The following is a 17,467-nucleotide window of genomic DNA, read 5'->3' as shown; positions in this document are numbered from 1 at the left end:
TAGAATGAAGGGGAGAGAGAGAAAGAGATAAAGTTAGAAGGAGAGAGAGAAGGAGGGAGAGAGAGAAAGCACAAATGAGTATGACAGGTTTCAGGTTGATGTGTAGCAATTGGAGGGGCTCTATGTCTAAATGGCAGGGTAAGGGCTGTCTCTCAGTGTTGCGCCTTTGTCAGTGGCGGCTGACATTCGAGCAGCAGCAGCAGCAACAGCGGACCCTCGCCACTGGCCATATGCAGGGAGGAGAGAAGATGGACAGGAGGACTCTCTCAGGCTTGGATTCAGTGTGTGTGTGAGAGAGAGAGAGTGTGTGTGTGTGTGTGTGTGTGTGTGTGTGTGTGTGTGTGCGAGAGAGAGAGAGCATGTCTTTGTGTGTTAGGTTGTCTGCATGCATGTGTGAGTGAGTGTGTGTGTGTGTGTGTGTGTGTGTGTGTGTGTGTGTGTGTGTGAGAGAGAGAGAGAGAGAGAGAGTGCGAGCGTATCTCTGTGTGCGTGTGTATTTGTGTGTGCCGGTGTGCTGGCCTGGTCGATAACCGCTCCAGACCTGGGGAAAGAGATCGTTTATCACAGGGCCCCGGCCTTCCCCACACATCCGGCGGGGCCTAGCGGCGCTTGGGCCCCCGCTCCGACTGGCTCTTTATGATTTATCAAACTGAAAAGGTCACTCCGCCGGCGCGGTAATGAATTCTGTCTGCTTTTATTTGGGGACGTGCGAGTGCTTGCTCCATTAGTGCCTGCGCTTGCCATGCTGTTTGTCAGGCTGCCGGAATGCGGTGTATTGGAGGGGGGGGAAAGGTGGTGGTGGTGGTGGTGGTGGTGGGGGGATTCATTAAGAGGAGAGATGCTCCGTTTGGATTGGTGTCGCCGTACGCACGATGGATGGATGGCGTTTATTCACATGGGCAGAAGGATATACATTGCTCTCTCGCTTTCTCCATCCCCCTTTCTCTCTCACACTCACACACTCTCTCTCTGTCGCTTGTGAAGGAAGAAGAGTGTAGAGTGGATGGAGGCCGTTTTAATTAGGACGTATTGAACCTGTTGAGCGCTCTCGATACTGCATATTTCTCCTTTAATTATGACTGAGCTGCCAGAGACCCTGAGAAAGATGTATATATATATAACTGTTTTGTCAGTTGTTAACGGTGGGCTGGCCAGCATGCACTGAAATCTTCGGGGGGATGGAGAACAGCATGTAGATGTTCTGTCGTAATTGAGAAGGGTAGGTGATTACCCTGTATTCCAGCATCCGTCAGATCCATTGCCTCCCGGTCTCCGGGGGTACTGTCTTGATTTTTTATCATTACACTCATAATTCCTTTCTTATTAAAACGGAGGCCCGCATATTAATCGCTTTTTCTGTAGTCTAGCCCTTTTTTCAAACAGCAATTTAACTCTAATGCGGCCCATTTATAACGCGCGGCCCTTGAGAGTTATTGAAGCGGAGACCTGCTCGTTCTCCTTTTGACTCCTCACCATTCATAATTGCGCGGATCTTCTGTGCGTCTGAAGCGTGAGCTGATCTTTGTCTTTTGTCTTGACTGACTGATGAGGGCTGATGAGGAAGGTGGCAGAGGAAGTGCTGTAATTCCTAAGCTTATTTTCTTACCCCCCTCTTCTTCCTTTAGTCTGTTTATCTCTCTCTCTCTCTCTCTAACCCTCTCAAAAGTGTCTCTTCATCTTCTACCTTTGAGGCTTGTTTGATGATGATGTCTATCTCGTCAGGTTGCCTTGACTTGAGAATAGTGGCGGTAGGTTTGTTGTTAGTGATTGTTCCTATGGAAACAGTGGGAACTTGCTCTGTCCAGGGTGATCATTATTCGTGCTGGCCTGCGAGGCAGGAGGAGTGTTCCTACTCACGAGAGGAGATAAATTAGGTTCTTATATCTCCCCTCGCTCTATTTCTGACTCACTTTCTTGTTGGATTTTTTATTTGCTAAATTGTCAATATTCTTTGCCAAACAGTGCAGCAGCAGCACAGCAGTGTATCCTGGTTGCCAGAAGCCACCCACTGAATCTCATCTGGGTAGTTCAGCCATGTTATTATCTCTCAGTCTTGACCTTCTCCTTCTCACCTTTGCACATCTTTTTTTTAGGGAGGAATGACATTGACCTTTCTAGAACACTTACAGGCAATCAAGCTTGTCCTCCACATGTGCAGAAGAGGCATGTGAGATGCAGCGTGGTCATGGGAACCGCTATACACTCTCTGTCCTCACCTCTCCCCTGTACAGCTGAGCTCCTCAGTGTCCCAGAGACCCGTAGATGACCTGAGATAAGCTGTGGCGGAACCTTCTGGATTAACATCTGTTCTCATTCTCCGACTTCCCCCCCCCCCCTTCCTGTTGTTCAAAAAGCACCAAATACAGTGAGATGCGTTGGTCGGGTTACAGGGTGCCAAGCTGTGCTACTGTAAGGTCTGCGAGGAAATGCTAATCATTTCTCACCCTGCCTTTTTATTTTTAGAGCACTGCTCCTCCGAGTTTCTACGTCTGGGTGAAGAAAAGCGGTGAGTCACGTTAAGAAAAGAGAGAGGCGGAGAGAAGGAGGAGAGAGAAATAAAAGAATGAATGCGAACCTGGCACAAACCTCATGGCGGATTTAAATCTCATCTCGTAAGACCTCCGCTCTGCCTCTCCCCGAGCACTCGCTCGATCCCGCCAGTCGAAAATACCAAATACCAAACAAATACACTGACTCATGCGGGTGCCAAGGAAGCAGAGTTGTGGAAAATTCCCTAGTGCTGCTTGCGGAAAAAAAATGTCAACTAAGTGCAAGTGGCATCTCCGATATCTCTCAGAGATGATTCTTATGTGGAATCCTCACTCAGGACTCTGAATTATTGCCGTGGATTACCTTCTATCGTGTGTGCACTATTTTGGAGCCTGTTTTGAGGGAAATGTCCTTGGCTGCTTCTGGCGAGTCTCAGAAATGTCCACATCGCTCTGTCTATCCAATCTTGTCTAACCTTTCCTGAGTAATTCTCTCTTGTTATCTCTTCAAGGTTTAATGTCCCCATTTCCATGGAAATAAATAGCATTCCATTTTTTTTCTCACAGGGAGGGCACTATTTATTTGTTTGACAAATGTTTCCTTTTTTATTTTGGTTGTATAATACTATATGGTCCCCCAAGGTGTATCTGCATGTGTCTTTCTTGCAAAACACCCGGCAAGCCTATTTGAGCCAAAGGCACATTTCTATTCAATGTCAAATTTAATGGATAATAAGGAAGAGGGATTGAATTAAACAGGGTGTTAGCGAGAGAATTGCAGCCTAAACCTATCCCCAGGTTAGCACTACCCATCTCAGGGCTCTGACAGGAGAGCAGGAGCCGCGCTGGCATAAAATAGCTGGCAAATGAGAATCCTTCACAGCTCTCGGCCTCTAAACTCCTGCAGACTGGATTAGTGTGTGTGTGTGTGTGTGTGTGTGTGTGTTTGTGTGTGTGTTTGGTTGCCCCACAGCTCCTCTAGCCACCAACAAAATGGGTCTCTTTTTCGATCAAGACGGTGATGATTCATTTCGCCATGCTGCTTTGTTAATGGCTGTTCATCATCATTATTAATTGAAATTACATGCAGTTGTTGGAGATGCTAAACGAGTGTTTAGTATGCGCTGGATTCATTATCCCGCCACCAGGCAAACATGGAGAGCACATTCAGTGTTTACTGTACAGTGAGCGGCTGCACCGGCGCTCCCTTGATCAGTTCCCAGAGGGGCCCTCACCTGACAGGTGTGATGGGTTGTGTGAGGTTGGAACGATCGGCGGGATGTAGGGGGGGAAAAAAAAATATTTGGCTTCGGCAGCGACCTCGGATTGGATTTAAGACGGCCTCAGCGTTTCCTCTCGTTGCCATCCGGCATCATTAGCGTGCGTAGCTTTTGTGCTTTTCAAACGAGACCTCATGTTATGCATAGTGTGTTTTTTTCTTCTCCCCCGCTCGTCTGAATGAAGGATGCCTTGCGTCACATTTAAAATGCAAATGGAACCCGCTGAAATGACGAGCCTCCGATACGATCTCGGCTTGCCTCTCCGTCAAGACTTGACGACGCAATCATCAGAGCAGACGTCTGTGCCATAATAGGAGGCAAGAGGTGCAACCAGAGAGAGAGAAAGAGAGAGAGAGAGAGAGAGAGAGATGATGACCTCAATACGGCTGGAGTAGCGTTGCTTTCCTCCTTCAGGCATGGTTTTGGGTCTTCGAGCGTGCAGCTTTGTCTCTCTTTCTTCTTCTCAACCACCCCCCCCCCCCCCCCCCCTTTTTTTCTCCCCCTCTCTCGCCTCTGTTTTCTTTCGGCTCAGATCGTGCCTGCCTGTGTGCGCTCCCGTTTTTTTCTGGAACATCAAAAGTTCTCACCCAAATTCGGGCTGTCAGGCCGTATCCACAGCCTTTCATGCTGCTAATACGGGACACAGAGATTTGGCAGGGCTTTGCCTCCCAGGGCCCGTGGACCTAAAGTGGACCAGACCTCGCTTTTTAAATGGAGGAGCTTTGAGGGGCGAGGCGAGGCCATGTCTTGCCAGGCTTAAAGACCTGACCATGCTCAGGGCAGCGCGTGTGTGTGTGTGTGTCGTGTGTGTGTGTGTGTCGTGTGTGTGTGTGTGTCGTGTGTGTGTGTGTGTGTGTGTGTGTGTGTGTCGTGTGTGTGTGTGTGTCGTGTGTGTGTGTGTGTGTGTGTGTCGTGTGTGTGTGTGTCGTGTGTGTGTGTGTCGTGTGTGTGTGTGTCATGCGTGTGTCGTGCGTGTGTGTGCGTGTGTGTGCGGCCGTGTGTGTGCGTGTGTGTGTGTGTGTGTTCTGGCATGCCATGCCATTGCCAGCCGCGTCACCATGGGCTCCCGGGCGAGGCAGAGCAGGTGTGGGCCGAGGGGACCCAGTGAGTGCGTGGCAGAGCTCTCCAGCACGCGAAGCCCCACCAGGCCGAGAGAGGGGGCGAGGGGATGGCCTGCTAAGGGGACGCCCGTGCACCTCTACAGAGAGTGTGAGCAGCATGAATTATTAAACAAGCTCTGGGCTTGGGCCAGAGAACTGGGGGACAGGGTTGGGGGGGGGAAATACAGTGCCTATAGAAAGTTATCATACCCTTTTGAAATAGTTACTTTTTTTTGTCTTACAGCCTGAAATCAAAACCCATTTTTAAAAAAATATTTTCCAGTTTTATTTACAAATGTAGCTGTACAACATCAAAATAATGAAAAAAAAGTCAACAGTTCTGAAAATTAATAAAAAATGAAAAACTAGAATAACAGGGTTGGAAAAGTCATCATACCCCTGACTTAATACTTTGTAAAGCTTCCTTTTGCTTTCATTACAGCCATCAATCTGTTTGGATATGTCTCTATTATAGCTTTGCACACCTAGATAGGGGAATATTTGCCCAATTTTCCGTGCAGAAATGTTAAAATTTTGTCAAATTCTGTAGGGAATGGCGATGGACTGCTCTCTTCAAGTCAATCCACATATTTTCTATAGTATTTAAGTCAGGGCTCTGACTTTGCCACTCAAGGATATTCACCATCCTATCCTTAAGCCACTGCTTTGTTCTTTTGGCAGTATGTTTAGGATTTTTGTCGTGTTGGAAGGCGAATGACCTCCCCATCCTCAGCTGTTTAGGAGAGGGACGCAGGTTTTCCTCAAGAATTTTGGTGTACTTGGCAGCATCCATTTTCCCTTCTATCCTGACCAATTGCCCAGTCCCCGCTGAAGAGAAACATCCCCAAAACATAATGTTGCCCCCACCATGCTTCAAAGTAGGTATGGTGTGTTTTGGGTGTGTTTGGGTGTGTATACTGTGTTTGGTTAGCGCCTGGAGCTCAGTCCAAAAACGTCAATCTTAGTCTCCAAAAAGTTCGATCTTAGTCTCATCTGACCATATAAGCTTTTTCCACATGGTAGCAGAATATTCCAGATGTGTTTTTGCACTGAACTCCAAGCGCAATGTTTGGCGAAAACCAACACAGTACACCACCCAAAACACACCATACCTAGTGTGAAGCATGGTGGGGGCAACATTATGTTGTGGGGATGTTTCTTTTCAGCGGGAACTGGGCAATTGGTCAGGATAGAAGGGAAAATGGATGCTGCCAAGTACACCCACATTCTTAAGGAAAACCTGCGTCCCTCTCCTAGACAGCTGAGGATGGGGAGGTCATTCGCCTTCCAACACGACAATAATCCTAAACATACTGCCAAAAGAACAAAGCAGTGGCTTAAGGATAGGATGGTGAATATCCTTGAGTGGCAAAGTCAGAGCCCTGACTTAAATACTATAGAAAATATGTGGATTGACTTGAAGAGAGCAGTCCATCGCCATTCCCTACAGAATTTGACTAAATTTTAACATTTCTGTACGGAAAATTGGGCAAATATTCCCCTATCTAGGTGTGCAAAGCTATAATAGAGACATATCCAAACAGATTGATGGCTGTAATGAAAGCAAAAGGAAGCTTTGCAAAGTATTAAGTCAGGGGTATGATGACTTTTCCAACCCTGTTATTCTAGTTTTTCATTTTTTATTAATTTTCAGAACTGTTTACTTTTTTTTCATTATTTTGATGTTGTACAGCTAAATTTGTTAATAAGACTGGAAAAAAAAATTTTACAAATGGGTTTTGATTTCAGGCTGTAAGACAAAAAAAGTAACTATTTCAAAAGGGTATGATGACTTTCTATAGGCACTGTAGATCACAGAGGCTGAGCTGGACATCAGCACAGCAGATGGGTCAGGAAGTGGTGGCTGATGAAGAGCCCTTTAGCAGGCTGAGGACTACGTTTCCCATCCTGCCTTGGTCTCAGCAGCAGACGGATGGAGGGAATAACTTCAGCTAGTTAGCGTCCCAGCTGGCTGCCGCCACCTTTAAAATTGACGTCCGACATGTGCTCACTTCTGGCACCATGTTCACAAACAAGCCAATTAGATGCCACATTTCCAATGGCCTCAAATTGTCATCTGGATTATGGATCGACTGATCCTCCCTGCAGGAAATTACCATCTGATCCACTAATCTGTATCGACAACATACCGCCGTACGCTACGTTGTCTACATCTGTAAGATGCCACCTAATTAGTTAAAGTTGCATAGAGTTGCTAGCCTAGCATTGGCCATTGGGATGAATAGGGTGGAGGGCACTTCCTCTCTCTCTCCAGTTTTAAATAATATCCATAGGATCTCCATAGGAGGGACTGAACAAGTGATCATCCCTCCACCCCCCAGGCAGACCCTTGCCTCGCATAGGAGTCTATGGAGCATTTAAGGACACTTCTTCATTTGATGGGTAGTAGACAATTTTGTTTGTCTTTCATAATGTGGCAATGACAATAACAATACCATGTGTTTCTAGAGGTTGAATTAATTTATAACGAGCTAATTATAGACAAGGCCTGTTGTTTTCCATCGAGATGTCTGCAATGAGATTGTTTAGACATCCATATCACTCCATATGAAACTTCAGCCCAGCTGTGTGATCCACAAATCTCCAGCAGCCTCGCTGCACTCAGCGCTCAGCCCACCTGTCTCCCACGTCCAACACATTACTCACTAATTATGCACCAGGATTTTCATCCTGCACTTGACCTGACCAGTGTGTGTGTGTGTGTGTGTGTGTGTGTGTGCTCGCATGTGTTGGCTTTGCTTCTTATTTAGAGTCCAAACACAGATGTAAAAACAAGCAGCAGCAGTCATCATCAGCAGCAGCCATCAACAAGCACCGTTTTTCAATGTTCACATCACTCAGCTGTCTTTAGTCTTGTCACACTAAGCTGGGATATTAATGCTCGAGTCAAAACAGAGATTTGGCCTTCATACATTAAACATCGGGGCTCAATATCCCATCTTCCCTGATAATAACCTGCAGAAGAAGAAGAAGAGGAGGAATCAAGCGGCTGTAGGGACTAACTCATTATGGCGTTGCGGCTTAAAACAGACAACTGTACCGCATGACAAAGTGGGGAGATGTAATAAGAGCAAGCATTGATTTTTTTTTTTGCGGCGAGTTGTCTAACGTGACTCTCCTAATGCAGTAAGAGACCACAGCTTTTGCCGCCGCCGACGCCATCGAATTTTCGGCCACGACCCCATTTTAATGAAAAAAGAGGACCCGTGAATGATTATGTGGCGAGGAAAAAGCCAGGGAAGAGTGTGGGTGGGTCTTTAATTGCTGGATGGTAGTTGCGAGTTATCAAGTGCAGGGGGGTGGGGTGGGGGTGGCGGTGTTATTGACTGAGAGCTGTCAATGCTGAGCGGATGCTGGAGGGCCTTGTGGTGGAAGCAGGTCAGCCACCCCGATGGCTAACTGGAAGGATGCTTCGATCGGCCCTCCTCCAGGAATAGGAGGATCTTGTTTAGTGTGTGTGTGTGTGTGTGTGTGCGTGTGTGTGTGAGGTTGTGTGTGTGTGAGGTTGTGAGTGTGTAATGCGTTGGTGGGATTGGGTGGAGAAGGTTGTGGTTGTCTTTGGTGATGTGAGAAAAGGTGGTCAACTGGAGGGTTTGTATGCTTGGTGAGAGAGAGAGGGAGGGAGAGAGAGCACAGACTGTACAGGGCTTTTGTTCATTTTAGGAAGAAGGAAAACTTGACGCTGAGGCCCGGCTTTCCCAGATGATGCATAGGAACTGATAATTGGAGGTTTGGCTTCTTTTTAGAATGCATGTGTGTGTGTGTGTGTGGTTGTGCCTTTGTGTAGACACATATCTGTGTGTGTGTGAGAGCGAGAAAGAGAGAGTGTATGTGTTAGTTAGTGTGTTATTGTATGCTATTGTGTGTGTGTGCGTGAGACTGGCACAGGGGGAGGCTTGCCCTTATCAAAGGGCCTGTCGCTGTGCTGGAGGGGGAACGCGGCGCGGGTGTAAATCTCTTTAAGGTGAAGCCGCCGCTCCCGGCGCAGACCTTCATCTCCCGCCGGCTGAGTAATGATCCTCCAGCACTGCTTGCTAATTAGACCTGACACCACCCCCCCGCCCCTCATCCACCCCACCACCCCACCCCACGGCTACCTCACCTCTTGTACCTATCTGCTCCGTCACGAATACAACCTCCCCCTCCATATTCACCCAATGCTTCGCCCCAACGTCTCATCCTCACCTACATCTGCTCTCATAGTGTTCTCCGGAACAGCAGACCCATTTTTGGAGGTGGATGATTCCAGGTCCACAGTAAGCACATGAGAATCCATCCCCTCTCTCCAGACCTCAATGCCTGCTACATATGAATACATTGCATAGTTGTTGGGAGTCGCTGATGTAAGAGGTTACAGGAATGGTGTAAATCATATCATAAGTCATTACAGGGATGGATTGAGCATGTCTTGAACTCTCAGCCAGCCAGCCAGCCAGCCAGGATTTTTATCACCCGAGGACACATCCTTTTCCTGAGTAAGTATTCTGTATCCGGAGTATGGATTCGCTCAGTAGTTGTTGCAAGATTTTGAAGTAGGTGGCAAAAATGCGATTGCCGTAACTCAATGAGAACATATTGAACTTTAATGCTGATCCTGATCTTTAGTGTACTGCTGCACAGGGGTGTGATGTTGGAGTATCCTACTGTATGGACACTCTCCTACTGCTCACCTACCTGGCTTGCTTTATATTCTTTCGGCCCCCGAGTAGAAGTTCTGCTGAAATGTAAGAAACTCTGATGGCGTGGCTCAGCTTAAGAGTGTTGGTATCCGTATCTTCCAAACGGCGCTCTCTCTCATTAGTGGTCCACCTGTTGTGGCCAGTCTCGCTGCGAAACGACCCAAAACTTTGCGGCTCCTGTCACCTTGCCCGGTGCGACACGGGCACCCCTAATTGGAAAAGCTCTCGTTTTCTGCTGTGAAAAATAACGAAGTGAAGCGATTACAATACCGGCAGAACAATCTGTCTTGCCGGTTTGACTTAAGACCCTGTGGCCTGTTTAAGCTGGGAACAATGTGGGACAATTTGGCCTGCTCAGCAGTACGAGTGGAGGAGAATCATTGAATGGCCGGGTGGCATATATTACAGCCCACGGTCTTGGCAGTGTGATGGGGAGTGAAGGTGTGTGTGTGTGTGTGTGTGTGTGTGTGTGTGTGTGTGTGTGTGTGTGTGTGTGTGTGCACATAACAGTCTAGCAGGAGAGGGAGGGATTCTGTTGTTGGGAACTGTATTGCCTCGCCCACACATAACAGACTGTTAGTGTAGAGGCAATGTTCTTGTAAAGAGCTTGTGTGTGAAAGGACATGCTGTCACATAAACACACACACACACACACACAAACACACACACAAACATACACACACACACGCACATTTCTCCAACTCATTTGGACTTCACACATACACACACACACACACACACACACACACACACACACACACACACACACATGTAATTGGATTTAGTAATTACCTTCATTCCCTGGCCAGTGTTATTTTGCATTCCACTCACCTAGCCCTGTGTCTCGTTATCACTCTACACTGTGTCTGATTTATGACAGGCGCTGATTGCAGATTTCTCTGTGTCCGTGTGTGTGTGTCTTTTCACCATCCTGCGTCGTGGAAACTCAAAGCAAACACACACAGATGTCAACCAAATGGAGACAGCCCGCACCACCCCCCACCCAGCCCCCCACAGAGTGCTCATTAGACTCCAGGCAAACGGCTTTATTGAGATGCCATCTATTAGCAGGCATTTCTAGAGCCATTAGGCAGCATGGCTATCTCATAATACAACCTTTCATTCCCACTCTTCCCTCTGTATCTACTTCAGACACACACTCACACGCGCGCGCACACACACACACACACACACACACAAACTCTCACACACACACACACACCTCCCCCACTTTCATAACTTTACTCTGCCCACTGAAAAACAAACTCATGAGCTGGTGCTGGCTAATGAATCCTACTTCGTAAGGAAGCGACAGCTGAAAAAAATGTGTCCAGGCACAATTTTATTTAATTTAATTTTTTTCATTTTTCCCACACACCCACCTGTTTCCAAGGTACCCGTTAGGCCTTTGCAATTTTGTTTGTCCTTGTTGAGACGGTCTGTTTATATGTTCGCTTAATTGCCTGCCGACTTCCTTATTTACTGACCTGCCCACCCTCTCTCTCTGGATGACACTGTGAATTTAAATAAGGCAAAACGGGTCTATGTGAGGAGCTCGTCGTACTTCTGCCATTCAGATTATAATCCTTTCACTATAGGACATATCCTGAGCTCACCTGGCCATTTTACCCGAGCCTTCACCTTCTTGCTTTGCTCACAAAAACCCAGACAGCCACCAGCTGCTTTCTCATCTCGCAAGTGGGACAAGGAATAAATGAAGGAAGTCAGAGAAAGAGAGAGAGAGAGAGAGAGAGGGAAAAAAGAGCTGAAAGAACAGAACCTGGGGAGAAATGAAAAGAAAGGAAGCCGTCTCTAATGGTTTCCTCCCTTTTTGCCCCGGCTGAAGGTGAAAGAGGGGGGTGGGGTGGCGTGGGGGGAGTGGAAGGTGGGCGTTTTAAAGGTGGGACGGCTCACCATTCAGAGAGAATGAAAGGAGAGGCCCCTTAATGTCTGGGACTTCTATTGATCTCATCTGACACACTCTCCTCTTTCTCTCTCTCTCTCTCTCTCTCTCTCTCTTTCCCCCCTCTCTGTCTCTCTTTCCCTCCCTCTCTCTCTTTCCCTCCCTCTATCTCCTTCTCTCTCTCTCTCTCTCTCCCTCTCTCTCTGGAGAGTCAGGGCGGTGCGGTAAGGCTGAAGGTGACTGGAGAAGCGTTTCCCCCTGCGGAGTCACACGTCTTCCAGGCCGCGCCGCCAGGAGGGCGGGAGGGTTGCAGCGCTGGGTAGTGCATGATGAAGGACAGGGGAAGTGTGGCAGCAGGGAGAAAGTGAGAGGTGGATGGCTGTGTTCTAGATATTTTTTTTTTGTCTTTTTTTCCCCCTCTTCTCTCACTTCACACCACAGGTGATGGAGAAGCAGGCTGCTTTCGCAGAGATAGGGGCAGCCATCTGCAGAAAGTGTGTGTGGTAGAGTGACAGGTGTGTGTGTGTGAGTGTGTGTGTGTGTGTGTGAGAGAGAGAGAGAGAGAGAGAGAGAGAGAGAGAGAGAGAGAGGGTGTTGTGAAGATACATTTTCTGAAAACCTGCAACAGGACAAGTGATGGATGGATGGATGGATGCTGAGGTGTAGGTGTTGTGGAATGTTAGTGTGTGTGTGCAGGTATGTGTGAGCGAGTGCTCCCTCCAGTCCGTGTGCTGCATGAATGGCATATAATACCCACAGCAGGTGTACTGGTAGGTGTTCGTCACGTGCGCGCGCTCGTCCTGTTCTTCCAACAGCCAAATAAAGAGGACGGTCATCTCTATAGCAACTCACCAAATTCTAGCTAATTGCATGCGGAACTTTCTCCACCGTTGCGCCACACCCCAAACACTGCACCAAAAAAACACACAACTCTGGAAAGAGCAGAATGGCAAAACTTGGGGGGATGGTGGAGTGGAGGGAAGGAGAAACCCAAGAGTGGTGCGTCTTTTTTATATATATAAATGGAACTAAAATGTTCTAATTACATCTTATCATTTTAAATACGACAGGGGAATTTAATTAGAGCGGATGCCGCTCCCCGCTCCAGCGGTGTCCGGTGGGAAAGGCGCTCCCGAACATGAAAGCAATTTGTTCCCGCGCTGCCTTCATCCTTCACCCCTGAAACAGGGCCCGATAGCGCAGTGAAATTAACGTTCGGAAATAAATGTTGGAGACGTTTCCTTTTTTTTTTTAAATAATAAGGAGGAGCTGCTCATCTGTGGCAGCTGCTGCCTCCGCACCCCCCTGCCACCACACACACACACACACACACACACACACCCACACCCTATCCACCCCCACCTCAGCCAAGCCTCACAGATTAGTTTGCTCTCTGCAGTGTGGAAATGACAGGGCTTTTTTTCCTCCGTTCTCTCGCTCCCTCCCTCTTTCTCGCTCTCCCAACCCTCTCTCTCTCTCCGAGTCGCTCGCTCCCTCTAGCCTGAGGTCAAGACGAGTTTGCTGCTCAATTTTCGGCTGCCGCTGAAAAGGCTGACATTTCACGGATACGTGAATGAAGCAGGGGGCTGGCGGGATGGAGGGCGTGGTGGTGGCGGCGGTGGCCACCAGCCACTCTCGTGCGCTTCGCTATCTTCCTCAACTACCTCTTTCTGCCTGGTTTTAGCCCTCTCATCCCCTCATCCTCTCCTCTTCTCCTCTTCACGGCCGCTTTTCTCTTATCTATCCTTCTGTCATTTTCTCCCTCTTCTCTTTCTCTTATCACACAACAGCCTCTTTTTTTTTTACCTTCAATTTGATTAACTCTCCTGTCTATCCCAGACCCCCCCCCCCGCCCCCTCCTCAACCCACCCACCCCACTCCCCATGTTCTACTGTGATCTAAGCTCATTGCCAGCCTCAGTAGCTTTAGTCTTTGATTTGAGCTATAGCTGCTCATCAAATATGAATACAGCCGAGCCCCCATGCTGCCGCGAGGAGGGGATGGTGATTGGGAATGTGCCGCAAATTTACAGCCGTTCATTTTCTCTCCTGAAAGTGACATTAAAGATAGAGAGAGAGGGGGAGAGTGAGAGAGAGAGTGAGAGAGAGAGAGAGAGAGAGAGACAGGGAGAGCGAGAGCGAGTTCCTGTTAGCGGTGATTGGGGGCCCACTGATCTGAAGGCTGAATTAATTGGCAGGGATAGTGAGAGGCCAGAGCAGAAAGAGGTAAGAGGAGCCGCTTCTTGCTGCGTTATTGTTCTGTAATTAACTCAGAGCGTTGCTCTTTCGTGCTCGCCATGTCTCTGTGGGTCTCGCTGCAGTAAATTTATACCTCATTACGGTGCCAATTAGTTTTATTCTTCCGTGGCAGCATTACCTTTTTTCATCCTGGGAATGAGGCAGCTGTTTTTGTGCAAGATGTGTTTGATGGCCAAAACAAGATTTCCACAAGTGTGAGATAATGGATGTTCATTTGTCATTTTTAGCTTGTCTTTGTTTCCCTGTTCTTTCACCTTGCGTTTGCCTTTTTTTCTTTACATATATTTTCTTCCTCCACTCTCTCAGGCCCACTGCTGCCACATATAGTACAATTAGGCAGACAAAGATGATAATTAATTCACTGTTATGGTTCAGGTGGCTGTGGCATGGTTATAGTGACAGTTATCATTACGGGCCAATGTATAGTGCTGGTGACTTGGCAAAAACAACTTGTCACTGACAAATGGTGCAGAGTTGTAGGCTTTCATAGCCGTGCCAGCAACAGCTTGTCAATCAAATAGTTTGGTAACGACTTGGACCGTTAACGTTCCATCTCATGCGGGAAACAAAAGCAAACAGACCTACTGTGTGGCCACAGTGCAACAATAACAATAACAATATGATTAGAACGCCTTTCAGCCAATTAGATGGGGCCAGGATTTATTGATGCTATATCAGTTCACATCGCACCATACACACTCCAACAGAAGCTGTAATGTTTGGTCAGATATGATTAATGGACAAACACCAGAACAGGATTTCATTTTAAGTCTTCCCCCTCTGAGAGAATTATTGCAATATCTTTGGTGTGGCCAGCTTCCTAGACTGTCATTGTTTCAATGTCAAGTTGCCCCCCCCCCCCTCCCATGTAATGGTAGCAGCATGTGTATCCGCTGCATTTTAAATTCATTCCCTTTGTGGCTTTTTCACATGTTCAGAAAAGCAAACAAGCTTCAAAGAAATGGCTTTAATCTTTAGAGGGGGCACCACACTTCTTTTCTGAGTCTCATGCTGGAATCAATTAGGATTTGTCCTAAGAACAATTCAGAATCGATTAACTCAATATGTTCACAGCTTGTGTTCATTTGATTGGCAAGGTCTAAATGTAACACTGCTTTCGACTACACTGACAGCATGAAATTGCTTCGGAGTCACTGTTGGTATAAATATGAGATATTTGAATGCAGTCGCAAAGCTAACACTAATCTAGTGTGCTTATTTGTTTGACCGAGCTACAATTGGAGCGAAGCTTGGGATTTTTCTCTTATTTGACTCTATTTGAGCTTCATATGTAACCCAGGTGCACTGGGCCATGACACTCAACTTAGACGTCTCTAAATAACGGACTGACTGAATAACTTACCGACTGACTTCATTCATGGATTTGTACGTTTACATTTTCTGAGACTATTTGCCATAGTATCACGTAGAGAGATTTCTCGCAGTATGTGGTGGAATTTCTTTTTCAGATGGGTGCAGTCAGTCATGAATTACTGCTTTTATGTGGTTTGGTTCCTGTAGATGGGTGTTTGCTTGAGTGGAAAATGCAGTCAGACATTTGTAGAAGAATGAAATCTTCACACTGATCTCTGTGTCTTTGTTTATTAAATGTCAGTCTCAGACGATAGTCTTTTTTTGAGGGGATTTGTTCAGCCCTTTTGTGGTCTTTGTACATCTTGTCCAATCCATTCTCTGCCTCTCCCTCTTTACTCTGTCTTTGCCCTCTATGCTTCTGCCTCACATCTTCTCTTCCTGCTCTTATCTCATGTTCTCTCCAGCTCCTACCACGCTCTCTTTTTATTTTTTCATGTTTCTGTCACCCTCTTCTTTCTTTCCTTTTTTCTTTTTTACTGTACCTTTCTTTATTTTCTGTCTTTCTTTCGGTCTTTCTTTCTTTCTTTCTTTCTTCCCTCTCTCTCATCCTTCTGTCTTGCTGTTGTGAAACTCCCCTGCCATGCCATACGCTCGACAGCCGCGATGCCCTCACACTTGACCTGCTTGACCCCCGACTCCATCAGGCAATATGGGCTCCCTGTCCGGCCCATCAGCGGGCATCAGTGGAAGCCTCCGAGTGCCCGTGCCGCGCCTGATGGCTTGTCATCATCCTCACCGCCATATCGCCCCCCTCCCCCCTCCCGCCTCCTCCATCTTCCTCCTCCTCTATCTTCTCATCCCCTTCTATCTTCTCCTCCTCCTCATCTCTTGTCCTGATTCGCTCACTCGTCCGTGATAAATCGCCCGCGTTCCAAAATTAAGTGCGGCGACCTCCCTGACCCCTCGGACTTTGGCTCCTCACGCCACATGCCGAGGCCCCCTCGGGCGCTGGCGCAGGCTGGAGCGCTGGACTGTGTTTTTCTCATGATGTCCACTTAGATCATGACTCTGGCGCTGTGCTCACAGAAATGGCCTCTTTCTCTTTCTCTCTCTCTCGCTCACTGGTTTGGAGCTTTACAACGCCATTATCTGTGTAAGAACAGAGGCGTTGTAGGTGGTACGGTGAGTGACCACCGGTAACCGTAATGGGCCTTAAAAGTGTTTGAATGTCATGGCTGCCTGGAGGGACCCTGCTGCCTTAAGGGGGGAGAAAGAGGGGGTATGGAGGGAGTGTGAGTGAGAGAGAGAGAGAGAGGGGGGGGGGTAGATGAGGCAAATCCAGGCACGTGCAGTGCATTAAAGCAAAGCTGTGGTGCGATTGTCACCATCATCTCTGTCAAATGCCCACATGCACACAACTCACTCACAGTCATTATATACACACACACACACACACACACACACACACACATGAACAGAATTAAATGCTTTCGCATTCACACACAAACTCCACTCACACACACACACACACACACACACACACACACATGCACGCTGCATGCACTGAGTCCAGACTCTAAACACCCAAGCTGGTTTGCCGTGAGATGTGGGCAGCATACTAAGTGAGGCCTCCTGGGCTGCCAGCCTGCTGTATTACTCACCTCCCTCAGTGGAGAGGAGGAAGAGAGATGGAGAGAGGAAGAGTGAGAGAAAGATAGAGAAAGAGAGATAGAGAGAGAGAGAGAGTGAGGGAGAGAGAGAGAGAGAGAGGGGGGGCTCTACTTTGGGGCCTTGCCGGAACGTCTGGACTGATGGCTCTGTGCATAAATGCGCTAGCTCACTAACGCACGCTAACATATACGTCTGCCCCCGGTCGGCTGATAACACATGACAGGGGGCGCGGTGCCTGCGACTGTGTAAAATGGACGAGATAAGCACTGTGGGATGATTATTTGAAAGAAGAGGAGAGGAGGAGGGCTGTGGAGAGAAGAAGAAATGGAGGAAATGAGAGGGAGAGAGAGGAAGAAAGATAGAGCGCGCCCTGGGGAGCGTCGTCCCATTCTGCTGTTTCTTTTTTTTTTTTTTTGGTTGTTGTTGTGCGGTGGTTATTGAGGCCGGGGAGAGTGAGACGAGGAGAGCTCCGCACAGAGGCTCCGAGGTTCAAAGAGAAACTGAGAGAGAATACGCTCGGCCCAACCCCCCCTCCCACCACCATCACATCCCAAAAAAAAACTAAACAAAAACAGAAGTGCTAGAAAAAGACTCGAATGAGGCCGTGGTCTTCATTTACTGCTTTTTTTCCTAGAGGCTTTCCCTTTTGTTATTACTTTCCCCCCCTTATAAACGCCTCCCTACATCCTCGGATGGGAAGCAGCAGGCTAGCCAGGGCCAGCCTCCAGGGAGAGATCAGCTCTGTAATTGAA

This window comes from Sardina pilchardus, chromosome 21, assembly GCF_963854185.1.
Source record: "Sardina pilchardus chromosome 21, fSarPil1.1, whole genome shotgun sequence".
NCBI lineage: Eukaryota > Metazoa > Chordata > Actinopteri > Clupeiformes > Clupeidae > Sardina > Sardina pilchardus.
The sequence above is the reverse complement of the archived record's forward strand: the minus strand, read 5'-3'. Positions refer to the sequence as shown.